Source organism: Dermacentor albipictus, chromosome 8 (assembly GCF_038994185.2).
Source record: "Dermacentor albipictus isolate Rhodes 1998 colony chromosome 8, USDA_Dalb.pri_finalv2, whole genome shotgun sequence".
Taxonomy (NCBI): Eukaryota; Metazoa; Arthropoda; class Arachnida; order Ixodida; family Ixodidae; genus Dermacentor; species Dermacentor albipictus.
Window position 1 is genome coordinate 72,282,376 of NC_091828.1, and position 17,130 is coordinate 72,299,505.

At 44.9% G+C, this 17,130-nt stretch overlaps 1 protein-coding gene and 1 long non-coding RNA gene across 8 annotated transcripts in view; one reads left to right on the plus strand and one right to left on the minus strand.

Moving 5' to 3' along the window:
- Positions 1-17,130, plus strand: part of LOC139048815 (uncharacterized) — a 171,001-nt gene that overhangs the window by 120,650 nt on the left and 33,221 nt on the right. The window lies entirely within an intron of this gene.
- Positions 1-17,130, minus strand: part of LOC135920801 (uncharacterized) — a 183,680-nt gene that overhangs the window by 53,447 nt on the left and 113,103 nt on the right. Inside the window, exon 2 of one of the 7 annotated variants that reach the window (XR_010570322.1) lies at positions 6,910-7,018. The exons of 5 other annotated variants lie outside the window; for them this stretch is intronic. The gene's annotated coding sequence lies outside the window, so the exon portion shown is untranslated. Of the gene's footprint in view, positions 1-1,456; positions 1,477-6,909; positions 7,019-17,130 lie in introns of those variants that run through there. One more of the 7 variants, XR_010570328.1, reaches the window with a different exon arrangement.

A 17,130-nucleotide genomic window follows, 5' to 3' on the forward strand; every position in this document is an offset into this window, starting at 1 on the left:
GTTCCTGCTGACTACACTCGCGTTTCATAGTATCTACTGTTGTTCGTAGACGGGCTGCTGTCTGTATGCATGTGGATGTAGTCGATAAGGTTTTAGGAATTAAGTTTAAAATCTAATCAAATTTCTTGTATTCGCATTATTATTGCAACCGCGAAAACTCGACGCGCGTTTACGCCGCCAGCGCTGCAGTCATGCTGTTACGGTGTCGACAGCACATGCATAGCCCGCGCACAGGGCCGTCTTTTTTCTCCACAGAGACACGACTGACACGCAGAGCGTTTGTCTGAGAAAATGACGAAGTCAAGCTGAGGCAGCATCACGGTCTGCCCGATCTGCTCAGCAGCGAAGCCAGGGCAGCGTTGCTGCTTCCGCTGCAGAGATGACCGATGAGCAACACTTCTGTTATGGCTACGCACCTGTGTGCGAGTGAGGTCTAAGCGGAGAACAGCGAGTGAACTTCAAACTACCAATACCGGCAACTTTCCATAGGCCTCATGTACTGCATCTAGCTACGACACATGCAAAGCCACTGACGACGCTGACACATGCAAAGCCACTGACGGAAGCGCCATGCCCACATGCCGCTTCCGCCTATTAACGCGATAGTGTTAAGGGTCCCTTGTCTCAGAAAATCTGGCGTTGGCACCTCGCGCGCAGCATCGCCAGTCTTCTGAGGGATAAATCATTTCGAATTACGCCTACTCAACCACGCAGGCCCTCCGTGTAACGCAAAGACTTTACTGAACTAATTCAATTTCTCAAAGTAAATTGCATAAGCAAAATGGTATAGTACGACTTTCACACAACCCACAGACACGAAGCGTCGGATTATAATTTGAATATATGATAAAACATAATTCTGTTACACAGAAACTCACACACAAACCACTTTTTGAAGCGTTTCCACCATTCATGCAGCGGCGCGCCCGGTCACTTGCAACATCATCTAGATGGCGCTCACCTCCGCTGAAGAGCCCGCGTTTGTACCGGATAGCTCGGATGCGTGCATAGCGTTTGCTTACTGTGTTTCCTGGTAAACATTACGGCTACATAAGCTGCAGTTACCGGGAAGAGCGATAAGCAGTCATGCATCTCAATGCTATAGCGTTCCACTCTTAAAGGCGAAGCTTAAGCGTCCTTCAAATCCTTATTAGTACGCCGTCCGATGAACATCGGGTCCCCGCTTAACATTGCTATCACAGACTGTGAAATCCTGTAGCTGCCTAATCATGCCAATCTAACAGAGATATTGCTCAACATATCGACCGTAGCAACTTATTGACCGCACATATCTGCCGTAGCTCCATTATTGAATTCGCCAACTTGCATTTCAAGTGCTTAAACAGCGCAGTTAAACGCAATTCTAATTGATGTTTCAGATGTGCACGCTTGGAAAAAATTACTATACAAATGAAATATAGCAAATATGCAAAACTTGAATGGAAAGCATCTATACCTCTTGCGAAGCAAAAGTTGAAGTGTTACTTTCCGGTGCAGTAGCTAGTGCGCTTCTTGGAGTGGGCTCGGGTGACCCAGGCAAAATAGCTGCCGCTTTTATACTAGGAGCACAACTGTTTAACAGAAAAAAAAAACAATGATGGATCTATTTCTGATGCCTGCGTATTGTTCTTGCAGAGCAAACTATTCCGATTTGTCAACTGAGTAAGATCGATAGGCTCGCGCACTCTCTCTCTTAAAAGTGCGTGAGTATAGTTTGCGTAGTGAGTATAATTATTTAACAATTTCTGCAAACCATTATGGTTCAACTTCATGGGGTCCTATAGCGTAAAACTATTCCAATTAGTTTTTATGCGAAACTCCCAACGTTACATTTAGGCAGCCGCCGACACAAGCACCAGGCAGTGACTCACAGCGCTGTTTGAACAGCCCAATCAAATGCTTTATTCGTTTATAGGAGGTCACTTTTGTTCACTTTCAAAGCGAATAGCATTGCTTACTATGACAAGTCATTCTTGCATAATTGTCCGATAAGAAGCCAAAGGTATAGAGCGTGTCGGTGGGGCCCAGCTAGCGCAGCGAAAGTGGATAACAGGACGAGGAGGTGGTGCCAGCAACTGCGATTGCCCGGTTCCCCTTTACTTAGCACTGTCTGGTCGAAAATTGCTGCGACTGACAACCAATGGTTATAAATGCCGTTAAAACAGATCCTCAGCGAAGGCGAGTTGGCTCAGCGATGTCGTATGTGCATTGTAAGGGCTCGCGAGCATTATACTGCCACGTAAAAGTTTTTATTATACGCAAATAAATTAATTTCGCCCTAGTGCCAGAGTGATCGGCGGGCAACCATCTTATATTATTTGCAGAACAAGGTGGTCCTAGGCGATTGCGGAAAAAGTAGGCTTTTGCTCGGCATATTAAAGCATCTTCAATGCGCATAAGCCAATTTGACGTGGTGAGCTTTCGCGGCTTCTGCGACGTCGCGTAGGAGAAAGGCTAAGTTGGCGCTGCCCGAAAACTTTGACCGACATAGGAGGGATAATGGCGAGAAAGGCGTAGAATCTAAAATAAATATTAAGCCGAAAGCCTTAAGTGCCTCATGGGTAAAAAAATGCGTTGTCCGGTGGCATAAAAAAAATGGCCGTCTGGCGTTACAGCACCAAAGTTGATGGTACCAGTCACAACCATTGGCGGGTCTCGAACCTATCACCTTTGATTTTAAGACAAACTTAATTAGGGCACTCGAACTCGACCTTAGGTTTTAATTAATGCAAAGTTAATAAGGCACTCGAACACCCGACCTTTGGTTGCAGCAGGACCCTTGACGTCTGGTGTTAGTTAAGGCGATGTTAATTATGACTCCGATAATTAGGATATATTTAATTGAGGCATTTGAGCCCGCGAACATTGGTGGGATAAAACAATAGCAAGTAACAACGGATTCGAATGGGAATGTCTAGTTATTTAATTAATGTCTCGTGAGCCACGCAGGCTTTCGCCTTTATCCTCCTTAACGCATGCTAAAGTGGCTGAACTTTTTTTATTTTCTTCCATGTAATCATGCACTGTCAGTGTTTCACGTGGTACCAGATCTGGAGCACTAGCGGTTTTCGTGATCCCAATAATTTTTGACGAATCGTTGAGGGCTGATTGCAGAAATAGAATAGAAATGGCTTGCAAAATTTCGGCATAGGCATTCAACTCTGCTTACATGTGGAAATGCGAAAGCATTGGTGTCGCTTTGGGGAAATGTAAGAGGAGAGTGCACGTGGTGGGACCGTCACTGACGAGTTGGCTGCGTTCGTACAGCGTCAATCACTCCACGGGCTTTATTTCAGGCACTAGGCACACCTTTAGTCAACAACATTCGGGGAGCTTAGGTGGCGTCGGAGAATCGTGCTCATCTCGCACCGCGAAGCCCAGGTTTGATTCCCACCCAGGCTTAAACGTAATAAGTTTTACTTTCAAAGGCATTCATTTACTTTGTTTTACATGAACCTCCCTGAGAAATCTAACGTCAATCCGAGCATTTTTTGGACGTTTTTTACTCATTGCGCCATCGGCCATTTCCGGTACCATCTTCGTACGCCAACGCCGACATATTTTCGCGTAATGGGCCAAGTAATGGTTTCGCATTAATACTTTACGTTATAGTGCCTCTGTTCAGACGTAGATTCTAGTGTTCCGTGCTATTTACATATATAAAAAGCCTTTCAAAATGAATGTACTTCTTTACAAATCAAAACACAACCATCACAATATAATGTAAACAGCAATAACGTCAGGAAAATGTTAGGCAATGGTAAAATTCAGAAAATCAGCACAAAGTCAATACTCTCAGAATACCCTGACCTGGCCAGTTTCACTATATGACAATGGCTTTCGGCACTCCCAAACCGTCGCCACTCCCCGCAAGTGGGTCCCGCTAAGTTGGTCTCCCTAGCATTGTGGCGCAGTCGTGACGATGGGTGAGATTTTAGCTGTGGATATCAAAGGCCTAAAGTAAATAAGGTTTTTTCAGCCGACTCACATCTATTTTCGACAGATAGCGTTGCCTCGGTGTCCCCGCAAGTTGTAGACTAAGCAGCTCTAAGGGCAAAGGGTTTTTCAATATATTACCTATAGGGAAAAGTGGCATTGTGCCGATGCTATATATAGGGAAATTCCGCGATTGGTGACTTGCGATCCGCCTAATTCTCGTAACCGTACGACAACTGGACAGCGAACCTGGCCAACACCACTCAATCTCTCATGATGGTTCGTTCTTCGCTAAAACGGCCCATAATTACCGGTTCTTCTCTTTATTTTCGCACAAATGCTTTTTTTCAATCTTGAGAATATGTGCTTGGCTGCACAATTATACGAAACTTAATAAAGTGCTACTGGGTCGTCGAAGTAAGAATAGGCAAAGCGACAGCTTGTCGTATTGCGATAGCTTGTCGTCTCTGCTTGATGGTGAGCATTTGGTTATGAAGGGCAGGGATGTAAACTTTATGTAAAGGTGTAATGCGGGTGAATCAAAACAGTGTATGAATATTTTATTTTCATTATGCTTTCGCTCTGTAGTCCAAGCCAAGTTTCAGGGCCCATATTCACGAAACGTTCTTATACCAAAGAGTGAGAGAGAGAGAGAGAACGGAGGAAGGAAATGCAGGGAGGTTAAGCCGACTAAGTCCAGTTTGCTACCCTACATGTGGGTAGGGGGAAGGGGGAGTGAAAGAGAGGGTGAAAACCTGAGTCTATATTGCACTTTCATCTGCACTAGGTTAGGTGCAGGATGTGTACAGTCGGGCACTCAAGTCTGTTGTCTTCAGTTGGTGAAAAAGTGCTCGAATGGCTTCTTGGGCTAATGAACTATGAGGCCAGGCTCCCAAGATCTTTGCTTCGGTGAATGGCATATCGTCCAGTCTGTTCAAGGCACCCTGCAGAGTCTGACGTTGGTTATCAAAGCGAGAACAGTGGCAAAGAAGATGATTGATGGTCTTTTCACACTTGCACTTAGCGCACATCGGTGAGCCTGCCATTTTAATACGATAGCTGTGAAATTAAGTGAACGCTACTCCTACCGTTATCGATCGTTCCATTGGCTGTCGGTCACCGAGCCTTGTGTAATCTGACTGCAAGTATGCCCGACGCGAATACTGTAGAACTTTGTGGAAGACACGCGGATCCCAGCAATTACTCTGGAACATAGGATGACTGATACATAAAAGCCGACGCGCTTGACCCGCTGATAAGATTTTCGACGATCGTGGACTGTGTTCGCCGCTATCGTTGAGCATTCAGTGTAGTCTATATTTCAGGCACAGCTTCGCCCAATAAAACACTAGTTTCTCTGAATAAAGGGAAAATCAGACATCCACCCGTTCGTAGCAATTGCTACAAAGGAAACCCATACGGGTTCCTCGAAATGAAAGCCTCATAGTTGAAGAAAAATTCGTCCTGGTCCGGGACTCGAACCCGGGACCACCGCTTTTCCAGGGCAGCCACTCTACCATCTACTACGAACGGGTGGATGTCTGATTTTGCCTTTATTCGTTACTTCTCTCCACCTTGCGGGTTTCCGCAGAACTACTACGACAAACCAGTTTCTCTGTTCCCAGTTTTGCCGCTTTCTCTGCGCTATTTGCATGGCCTTCTCTGGGTCAGCTGGATTAATCAAGGACATTTTGGCTGTTTCCAGCAATAAATTTTGTTCTACTCTTCTCTCTAGATCTTACGGCTTTTTGAGTGAATTTTGAAAATGCGACTAAGTTTAAGCAATTTCGTCCCGCCATTCGGACAGTGAAGTTGCAACATAACGACGGCTCGTAATGACCACAATTAATGAGAAATTACTGAAATGATTAGTAACGACCAGTAACGAATAATGACAGAAATGACTTGTAATGACTGCTACTGCCTATGAGTTGTCCAACATGTCTAACGAGAACTTGTGATGAACACAATTGACCACAAATGGTTAAACACGCTTAGTAGTGAGTAGTAATGACTTATTGAAAGAAGAGAAAGAGAAGAGGCAATGAGAAAGAGGTGAATGATAAGAGGAGGAAGAGTAGGCTTTCGTCAGTCACCTCTTATGAGACCCTGTTTTTTATTTCTTTTTGCCGAAACTTTCTCCAATGAAATTTCCAACTACAAATATTTTCCCCTATGCTTTTCTTGGTGTCATTGTTGCCTACCTTGCCTACAACACTATTACTAGACCAATCTTAGAATATGCAGTAATTATCTGGGACCCTTTTACAAAGGTAAACATAAATAAACTTGAAAGAATCCAAAAAAAGCAGTAAGGTTTATATATAACACTTACGGACAAGCATCATTCAGTGACCTCCTCAAAATAGCGGTTTACCCTCTATTCCTAACAGAAATCGCATATGTCGCTTGAAGTCTTTCTATCAATTTTTTAAAATAATAATTTCAAAGTTGACACCTCCAATATCCTTACCTATTCCTCGGGGTACCAAACTAGAGATCACCATTCTCTTTCTATAACACCATTAAATCCGCGAGTTAATTGTTTTAAATATTCCTTTTTTCCAAGGACCATCACTGTTTTGAATAACCTCACGGGTGATGTTGTCAGACAGACATCATTACATTCATTTCAAGAGCATTTGAATTGATTGTCTTTAATTGAGCTTGTCGCTGTATTCTCTTGTTGAATTTCTATGTGCAATGTTGTTTTCTTTGTGTCTGTAATTCTGTATCTTAACACGATGTTTCCCACCTGCTATGATCTTGTGTACAAGATTGCAGTATTCATAAATAAATAAATTGTCTGTTGATTTTGTACCTGTATGATTGCGACTAATAAAAATCGGACCAATAGGTTTATTTCCTCCTCGCTCATTATATATATATATATATATATATATATATATATATATATATATATATATATATATATATATATATATATATATATATATATATATCAGTATTTACCTTCCTCTCCTGTGCATAACTCATGATCGTCACTTTTCATCAGCTCCTCCTCTTGGTGTCCATTGCGTTTACAAAACAACAAGCGTCAATGGCCCATTGTTCAGTGGTCCTGCATAAACTGTAGATGTTAGGAGTACTCTACCAATTATATATAGTTTCTGCCTCATTCTGTCACTCATATCACGAATATTCTTAGTACATGTGTCAAGGGAGTCTCTACCACTAAGTAACTTTAATATTTGGTGGCACTAAGTCTTCCTCGCTGCATATCAGCATTACCGCCCGCTGACGGCATCCTGTCTGTTCTTCAGGCAATGTACTTAACTATATTTTGATAACCGAATTCATTCTTCCTTATCAGGCATACTGCTTACTCTACTCCTTCAACTAACCTCTGAGGCTTTCATTACATCCTTAAGCGGCATTTCTATAAACACAAGCGTTGATCTTAAAACTACATTACAATGTACTTATGAGAGGACGGGTATTTTTCAAATCGCATTCTTATACTTCTCTAGAACACACGTTCCATGGCCGGGCATTTTTTCTAGTCTGGCACTATGATGAATTATTACAATTTCTGTCTGGAAATTTCTCTCAGCCATCAATATCAACTTAAGTGACGTCATGCTAGCGCTGCGCAGCAATAAACCTACGCCAAGAATTTAGGAAAAATCCACTCTATTAACATAGGAATATTCATTTTGACAGCAGTAACATCACACTGTTCAAAATAAGCATCCTATACAGTCGGGACACCCGATGCAGATGCATATGCTCAGACAACGGCAACTTCATTCGTAAGTGCGATGACTATTCAAGTGCTTTCAGCACACAGATACCCTGCGCAAATTATTCGCGGCTGGTTGAAGGCGGATAGCTTGATGTTGTCCTCATGCTTATCTGCGAAGATGAATGTATGTAATTGAATGAATGTAATTAAAACATTTCTTAGGAGGACTTTGACAGTACCGATGTCATTCACATGCCCACGCTTGACTTGTCATAAGCAATACTTTATTTCACGCGGAGCATCCTTTATATTACCTTTCAACAAACACCGGGTCCATGCTATTAGGCTTCTTAACCTCGCATAAGCAAAATATTTTCAAATGCAATGTCATTCTTTTGAAATTACGAAAGGTGTGGTAAGAAGTTGTGGTTTGAACTTCCAGCATGAAAAAGACGTTTTCGCACATATACCAGTCAATTTCAGCCTGTGCACTCGCGCATAAATGATAGCTAAAGGCCATTCCGGCCTTGTCTTAGTACTAACTATTGCAACAGGGCTCAGGTCTTTGTTTTTTTATGGGTTAGCATTCCTAGGGTGCTTGACGCACTTTCCGGGTGCCAACTGTCAATCCACCTAGCTATCTATCTATTTACGTACGTACGTGTCGGTTTTCCCCCCTACCTGGATCACTGGGTAGTCCACAGGCGAATGGGTAGCGCATCGAAGTCAGTCAGTCAGTCAGTGTTTTATTTTCACCAAAACAAAAACATTTGTGAAAAAGGGGAGACGGCGAAAAAGCTGCGGATACTGCAGCTTGACTAAGCACCGTCCACCCTGTAGTAGCAATGACAGGGTAAATATACAAGTAAAAAGATAATTAGACAAGCAAAAAGTGAATAATTTAAAGTGACAGAGTAAACACTCAAGCGAAAGCAAATAATTATACACCAGTACGAAAAATTGTACATAAGTGCTTTGCTAACGGACCCGGGTTTGAAACCAACAGTTGGACCAACTTGGTTCGCTGAGTTTGTTGTAATGCATACTTATGTGCCGCTCTTCAACGGACCTGTTCCGCGCCGACATGGCTAGGTGTAGATGCGGATGCCGCTGTTCAATGAAACTCTCAGAAGCCGACTTACGTATGTGCCACTCGGTTTGTGCTGGTCTTCATTCAACTTCTCTGATGCCATCTTTTGTTGATGGGTATGTGTCAGTAGCTGTATTCCACTCTTCAATAAACGTTTTTGAGGCCAAGTTAAGTACCTAATATGTGCCACTCCTAATGTGCCGCTCTATAATGAGAAACAAATTAACTTTCTCCGATTCATGGAGGTGTAGAACTCACGTCTCAAGTGTTCGTCATGGGCAGCAACACGATGCTTTAGCAGGCTGCGGTACAAATTCACTGGATATGTGCCGCTTATAATGAACCACATTCACCCCAATGCTTTAGCGAGCTGCGCCATCAATGCACTGCCGCTCTTCAATGAGCCGCTCTTAAAATACACGCAAAACTGTCGCGCGACTAGGCGCTCGCAGCACTTCGCGTGTATTCGCGGGCTTCTTTCACGATTGAAAAAACTCTCTTATGTAGCACGTTTTGCGGAACAGAAAGCTGCATCGGCAGTTTTTCATGTCGCTCTACAGTTTTCTCCTTGACATCTTTAATCGTATTAAAATATTGGAGAAGTTCATTAAAATTTTGGACTAATTATCTAATTAGGTGAAATGAAAAATACTTTCAGTATCTCATCCGCGACGGCAAACAGCATTACCTTTGTTCTGTCTAGCTACATGGCATTTCTATATTTTTAAACTCTGGCTGAACTTAGCTTGGACACCCTGCCCTAGGTTAACTTGGTATCTTGAAGAAGGAACTAAACTGCCATCGTGTGTGACTAGGGTTAGTCCAGAGTTGAGTGCCCAGGACAGCGTCTTGGACATACTAAGCCACATACCGTACCATTGCATTCATTGCCTCTCGGCATTCGCCATTCTTTTGTGTGCTTCATAAAGGCATCATCAACGGACTTGAAGCCATGGGTGTCTCGGAAAATGGTGTTCGATTTGTCCATGAATTTCATAGAGATCGACTTGTGCAGGTTAAGCTCGCAAATATGATGACCCAAAAGTGACGCATTTCCCATGGAGTCCCACATCTGTCCTATCTCCGGACTTTTTAACGTTGCCATGGCCAGCCAGCTTAAGGGTGCAGCGGTGGCGTAGAGGTAGAACAACCACCTCGCGTGCAAGAGGTCCGTGGTTCGAATCCCGGTGCCGACAATTTTTCACCGGATAAAAAAAATCCGCGTGTTGATAAAATTGCACAAACAGGCCTGGAGTGTGGCCTGATCCCGGTGACCAGAACCGGTAACGCACGCCCTCACCAGAGCAGGATTGGCCACCCTGGTGCAGAATTTGGCCACAACCTCCTATATGAAGACAACAATCAAACCCCGGCCCTCAGTCCCCAGCAGCGGCGAAGCAACTGACCACGGCGGCGGTAACCTGCGACGCAGCAGAGGGTGCTAAGAATCACTGGCTCCGGAAAAGGCCGCCATTGGAATATGAACCTGGCAACGTTTAACGCTAGAACATTATCTAGTGAGGCGAGTCTAGCAGTGCTATTGGAGGAATTAGAGGGCAGTAAATTGGATATAATAGGGCTTAGTGAAGTTAGGACCAGGACGAATTTTTCTTCAACTATGAGGCCTTTCTTTCGAGGAATCCGTATGGGTTTCCTTTGTAGCAATTGCTACGAACAGGTGGATGTCTGATTTTCCCTTTATTCATATTCAAAGAAGCATATACAGTGCTAAAAAGCGGGCACGTCCTGTGCCCGGAGAGAAGAGAACTTGGAGTCGGATTCCTGATTAATAAGAATATAGCTGGTAACATACAGGAATTCTATAGCATTAACGAGAGGGTGGCAGGTCTTGTTGTGAAACTTAATAAGAGGTACAAAATGAAGATTGTACAGGTCTACGCCCCTACATCCAGTCATGATGACCAGGAAGTCGAAAGCTTCTATGAAGACGTGGAATCGGCGATGGGTAGAGTGAAAACTAAATACACTATAATAATGGGCGACTTCAATGCCAAGGTAGGCAAGAAGCAGGCTGGAGACAAGGCAGTGGGGGAATATGGCATAGACACTAGGAATAGCAGGGGAGAGTTATTAGTAGAGTTTGCGGAACAGAATAATATGAGGATAATGAATACCTTCTTCCGCAAGCGGGATAGCCGAAAGTGGAAGTGGAGGAGCCCAAACGGCGAGACTAGAAATGAAATAGACTTCATACTCTGCGCTAACCCCGGCATCATACAAGATGTGGACGTGCTCGGCAAGGTGCGCTGCAGTGACCACAGGATGGTAAGAGCTCGAATTAGCCTAGACCTGAGGAGGGAACGGAAGAAACTGGTACATAAGAAGCCGATTAATGAGTTAGCGGTAAGAGTGAAAATAAAGGAATTCCAGAGCAAGCTACATAACAGGTATGCGGCTTTAACTCAGGAAGAGGACCTTAGTGTTGAAGCAATGAACGACGATCTTGTGGGCTTCATTAAGGAGTGTGCGATGGAAGTCGGTGGTAACCCCGTTAGCCAGAATAGCAGCAAACTATCGCAGGAGACGAAAGATCTGATCAAGAAACGCCAATGTATGAAAGCCTCTAACCCTACAGCTAGAATAGAACTGGCAGAACTTTCGAAGTTATTCAACAAGCGTAAGACAGCTGACATAAGGAAGTATAATATGGATAGAATTGAACATGCTCTCAGGAACGGAGGAAGCCTAAAAACAGTGAAGAAGAAACTAGGAATTGGCAAGAATCAGATTTATGCGTTAAGAGACAAAGCCGGCAATATCATTACTAATATGGATGAGGAGTTCTATAGACATTTATACAGTCCCAGTGGGACCCACGACGATAATGCAAGAGAAAATAGTTAAGAGGAATTCGAAATCCCAAAGGTAACGCCGGAAGAAGTAAAGAAAGCCTTGGGAGATATGCAAAGGGGGAAGGCAGCTGGGGAGGATCAGGTAACAGCAGATTTGTTGAAGGATGGTGGACAGATTGTTCTAGAGAAACTGGCCACCCTGTATACGCAATGCCTCATGACCTCGAGCGTACCGGAATCTTGGAAGAACGCTAACATAATCCTAATCCATAAGAAAGGGGACGCCAAAGACTTGAAAAATTATAGACCGATCAGCTTACTGTCCGTTGCCAACAAACTACTTACTAAGGTAATCGCAAATAGAATCAGGAACACCTTAGACTTCTCTCAAGCGAAGGACCAGGCAGGATTCCGTAAAGGCTACTCAACAATAGATCATATTCACACTATCAATCAGGTGATAGAGAAATGTGCGGAATATAACCGACCCTCATATATAGCTTTCATTGATTATGAGAAAGCGTTTGATTCTGTCGAAACCTCAGCAGTCATGGAGGCATTACGGAATCAGGGTGTGGATGAGCCATATGTAAAAATACTGGAAGATATCTATAGGGGCTCCACAGCCACCGTAGTCCTCCACAAAGAAAGCAACAAAATCCCAATAAAGAAAGGCGTCAGACCGGGAGATACGATCTCCCCAATGCTATTCACAGCATGTTTACAGGAGGTATACAGAGACCTGGAGTGGGAAGAATTGGGGATAAAAGTTGATGGAGAATACATTAGCAACTTGCGATTCGCTGATGATATCGCCTTGCTTAGTAACTCAGGGGACCAATTGCAATGCATGCTCACTGACCTGGAGAGCCAAAGCAGAAGAGTGGGTCTAAAAATTAATCTGCAGAAAACTAAAGTAATGTTTAACAGTATCGGAAGAGAGCAGCAATTTACAATAGGCAGCGAGGCACTGGAAGTCGTAAGGGAATACATCTACTTAGGGCAGGTAGTGACAGCGGATCCAGATCATGAGACGGAAATAATCAGAAGAATGGGGTGGGGGGCGTTTGGCAGGCATTCTCAGATCATGAACAGCAGGTTGCCATTAACCCTCAAGAGAAAAGTATATAATAGCTGTGTCTTACCAGTACTCACCTACGGGGCAGAAGCCTGGAGGCTTACGAAAAGGGTTCTACTCAAATTGAGGACGGCGCAACGAGCTATGGAAGGAAGAATGATAGGTGTAACGTTAAGGGATAAGAAAAGAGCAGATTGGGTGAGGGAACAAACGCGAGTTAATGACATCTTAGTTGAAATCAAGAAAAAGAAATGGGCATGGGCAGGACATGTAATGAGGAGGGAAGATAACCGATGGTCATTAAGGGTTACGGAGTGGATCCTAAGGGAAGGGAAGCGTAGCAGGGGGCGGCAGAAAGTTAGGTGGGCGGATGAGATTAAGAAGTTTGCAGGGGCGGCATGGCCAAAATTAGTACATGACCGGGGTTGTTGGAGAAGTATGGGAGAGGCCTTTGCTCTGCAGGCTGATGATGATGATGATGATGATGATGATGATGATGATGATGATGATGATGATGATGATGGCCAGCCTTCCAGAAGCACTGAAGGTGGGCTGGACGGAAGTTAGAGTGCCCATCTACGCTGGTGACATCTGCATTTCTATGTCAGGATACCTACACAAACGTTTAGCCCGGACAGCCCAGGACGCAATCTCTATCATCGAACGCAACTAATCGACGCTTGGCCTACCTTTATCAGCGAAAAAATTTGCCTTCATGCTTTTTGCGGGAGTAATGCGGAGGCCAGCCTGCCTGACGCTGAATATTAGAGGCCATTCAGTGCAATTATTGTTTGATTCCTGGGCATCACCATAGACAGCAAGGTACTGCGGTGACGCGCAGTTAAACGTATTGTGGCCACATCAGTGCAAGAAGTCAATGCAATTCGTTGCATAAAAGGTTTACGTTGTGGAAACAATTCTATAGTCAAACCTAAACTGAATGCTGCACTGATAACAGGCCACATTCCCTACCAGCTGCCGCTGATATCACCATCATCCAGTCAATTCAAGGGCTTGGAGGCAGTGCACAAAAAGGAACTTCGCTTGGGGATCGAAGTTCCTTAGACGACTTCAAACAAAAAGGCTAGTAATGAAGCAGAGTCTCTTCCACTCCGCCTCTTGGCATCTCAGGCCTTGATGACACAGTTATTAAGGCTGGGCGTGCCCCCCCGCAAGCACAGCGCTTCTCTGGCAGTTAAGAGCAAGAAATACCTTTCATTTCAATGCGGCGCTGAACACATTCCGATTTTTGGTATCGGAACTTTGTCTTCCTTCGAACCTTCTTAAACACCCGAGGTTGGCGCAAGGTCTTCAATATAGAAGCTGTAAAGTGTATTAAAAATTACTTCCTGAGTTCTTTCTATGAAAACAGTTGTAGTTTTATTTTAACAGGGTAGTGCGTCAAATTTCAAAAAGTACATTATTACTAGGTACTTGTGCTCAGGACGCTAATACCCTAAAATATACTTCAAACGAATCATCAATGCTACACATCGACAAAGCGTACCAATAGGCCGCAAGCGAACAAGACGGTTGAAAGACAATAAACGTAGCTTTAAATTTAGCCAAAATAATAATTCTAATAAAGCGACAGAGCAAATGAAGCCATGCGATATCGCAATAAATAGTGCATAGATAGACATTGATTTCCTCGTACAGGTCTTCCAGCCTTACTTTGCTTTTGACACATTGCTCTGGCGACGAGGTTACAGTAGTTGATAGCGATGCATGTGAGATGATGGTTGAGGCCGGCCGCCTCTAAGCGATCATTTTCGCTTCCGGCCCATTCATCACTGCCACGTTGTACTAGGGCTGAAAAAAGACGCTACTAAAGCGTTACCTCAACATTGAACTACTTATTCGGAAATTTTGTGCCCCGCAACGCTAACACTCAAAGCACAACGGCAATGATGAACAAAGTCGTCAGTCGTCGAAGTCTATGAGTCAAAAGCGTCAGCTCTTTATACAGGACTCATCGTAAATTCCGGTGTAATCGCTGGCACCTGTGTTTTATGTGCACTTCTTGCAAGTCCAGCACGCAATCTTATTAGACCAGATTACTCCGCTATGGAAAGAGCAAAAGCATTCATGAAAATTCCGATACGCGAAAACACGTCCTGCGACGAGCGATAATTTCCTAATACTTCTTCGCTAGTAAAAAAAAAATATCACCGTCCGAAATATAAACATGGTACGCGTGTTCTATTCTGGCAGCGTGAGCTCTGACAAATTTATTAAAGTGCGCTCAGGTCACGCACATGAACGCGTGGCCATATGAGGAATTTTCATATTTCGTACTCTTGATTTCGATCAAGCGAAACATTAAGCTGCAGCAGCTATCTTCACGCTGTTAGATGCGTGACCTTTTTCTGAGCCTTCTTCGAGTTCGCCAGACCACATCAAATTGCGTCACACCTAATTAAGGAGCGCAGAAGCACATCTACCACGTTCCCGAGGCGCGGCACGTGCAAACCAGTTGGCGTCCCCCACCTCGTACACCACATGTTGAGCTGTTGTCCCACTGCTTGACTCTTCCCAAAACTGTAGCGGGAGCCTGACACTGTTCCAGGTAACGTGGGTCCCGAGCAAAGCTGCTTTGCGGCTCTGAAAGGTCGCTCGAGAACAAACCGCCTGGCCCCGCTGTGCGCTTGCAAGCCGCGAGGCAAGACGGCTGTAATACACCGTGAAGTCCTGGCAGCAACTCCCCCCCATCCGCCTTTGGGACGGCAGTTGCAGACCAGGAAGGCAATACCGCAGAGAAGTACTCCCTCGGACAGGTGGAGACAATGGAGCGACCCTCTGCGCCGGGTGTGACTTACATTCGCACGGGCGCCTACCATTGCTCGAAAATGAAGCCACCTGAGAGGGCTCGCTGATTGGCCAGAAATGACGCCACCTGAGCGGGCTCGCCGATTGGCCGAACGTGACGTGACTTCCAGACACCGAAGGTGTTAAAGCCAGAGACCGGGAGCAGCAAGAGAGCATTCCTTCATTCATCTCTTTTGAGCTTCTTGCCACGGGCCGCAGCGCCGGAGTTGCTACCGGCCCGTAATGAATTTATGACTGTTAATTCATTTGTACTCTCACTGTAAATGATGTAAATAAACCTCCAGTTTTCATCTCAATGTCCTCCTCAACCTCGGCCAACTCCCGCACCCAACGGCAAGGCCCAACATCTGGGGAACAGCAATTGGGATTGTCCTCCAAAAATTCAACTGGTGGCAGCGCCACGGATGAACCTTCGTCCAGAGAAATCGTGAGAAACCGGCAAGAGTGAAGAAGAGAGAGCCTTCGTGGAAAGAAGTCCTCAGGAACTGGGAACAACGAAGAAGAAAGAGCCTTCGACTCAGAGAGTCCTGAGGAACGCGGAACAGCGAAAAAGAGCCTTCGTCCAAAGGAGTCCTGAGGAACTGCGAACCGCGAAGAAGAGCGACCCTTCGACCCAGAGAGTCCTGAGTAACCGGGAACAGCTGACCAATGAATCAGATGGCAGGGTACTGCAACCGTAACTGAGAGCCTAGTTTTTTGCCGTTTGATTCGCCAGACTTCAGATGTTGTGATTATTTTGAAAGATCTAGGAATCGAGAATTTGTTGCATATTGTGTTTTTGCACAAATTAATTAAGGAATACAGTTCTAACCACCAGTCGGGGCAGCGGCCATGGATCTTAGAAGGTTGACGAGGTTAGACTTGTTATTGGTGTGCGACGATTTGGCAGTTGAGGCGGACGAACAGGTGAAAAAGCCAGCTATCATAAAGGCGATTCAAGATAGTGGCAATCATGATGAAAGCTTTAAGATCGCTTGGGAGGTGATACAAGAGCCACGGGAGCGTGATCGTCGTGAACGTGAACGTGAGTATCGAGAACGTAAGTGTGAGCGAGAGCAAAAGTACGAGAAAGAGATGGCAGCATTAGTAAGTATCTGGCGGATTTTCGCCAAAAGCCGACGAGAAGAGTAGTGCCTGTGAGATTGGCTGCACATTCATAGGTGAATGCAAAGGACTAGACGCTAACGTTGCCTTAATGGCAACAGAGGGCGTTAAAGGCCGTAGTAAAAACGATGAGGTGCTGCGCCAACAGAGCACTGTAGAGACAGCTAGGCCAGCTGTGAATGAATTGCTACAGTCACCACGAGTGCGCGTCGCATGTAACGTTAACGAGGTAGTTAACGAAGCACAGAGTAGTGTTCACCCGACAGACGCGAGCACCCATGTCAGGTCAGATCTGCGGGCCAAAGCGCAGTGCCAGGTGGAAAATGCAGTAGAGGGCAGTTCGCAAGAGTCCGAGTTGCATAGTTCGAGTAATGATTGCTGCATTGTTCAAGAGTCTGTTGAACTGTCCGCCAGTCGTGGCAAAGTGAGAGTTGGTTTGCATGTTAATCACTTAGACTGTGCGGGTAGGAGACCAATCCGGGCCGAAGAGGTGGGTACCGGCCAGCACGAGGCGCCAAAAGGCAGCACGAAAGAGAGTTCGAGGAAAAAGCGCCGTAGAAAGAAGCGCGCTAAA